The following is a 351-nucleotide window of genomic DNA, read 5'->3' on the forward strand; positions in this document are numbered from 1 at the left end:
TCAATTGCATGAGAGGCGATTGCCCATCTTTCTCCCTGCTGGTGGATTCAAATAACTTGTCTTTACCCACAACTTTTTACCCCCCAAGGCCATCAGAGCTCCCTCATTTATGTATAGGAGGGCCTAAAAGCTAAGACCTTTTCCAAGATCAGAAATCTCAATTCAACTTAATCTTCAAATGAGAAGTTCAGGACTTTTCTCTTCCAGAAGAGACCTCACTATATGCAATCTGCTCTTGCTTTCAGGATCATCCCCAAAACACAAAAAATGAAAGCTTGTTTCTTTTGTGAGTAGAATAAAAGCTAGAATTCTATTTCAGTGGGCCCATAGAGATTTCTCTGCATTACTGAA

The sequence above is a fragment of the Elephantulus edwardii genome, unplaced genomic scaffold, assembly GCF_000299155.1.
Source record: "Elephantulus edwardii isolate Elephantulus edwardi_28Jun2011 unplaced genomic scaffold, EleEdw1.0 scaffold00052, whole genome shotgun sequence".
In the NCBI taxonomy this organism is placed as follows: domain Eukaryota; kingdom Metazoa; phylum Chordata; class Mammalia; order Macroscelidea; family Macroscelididae; genus Elephantulus; species Elephantulus edwardii.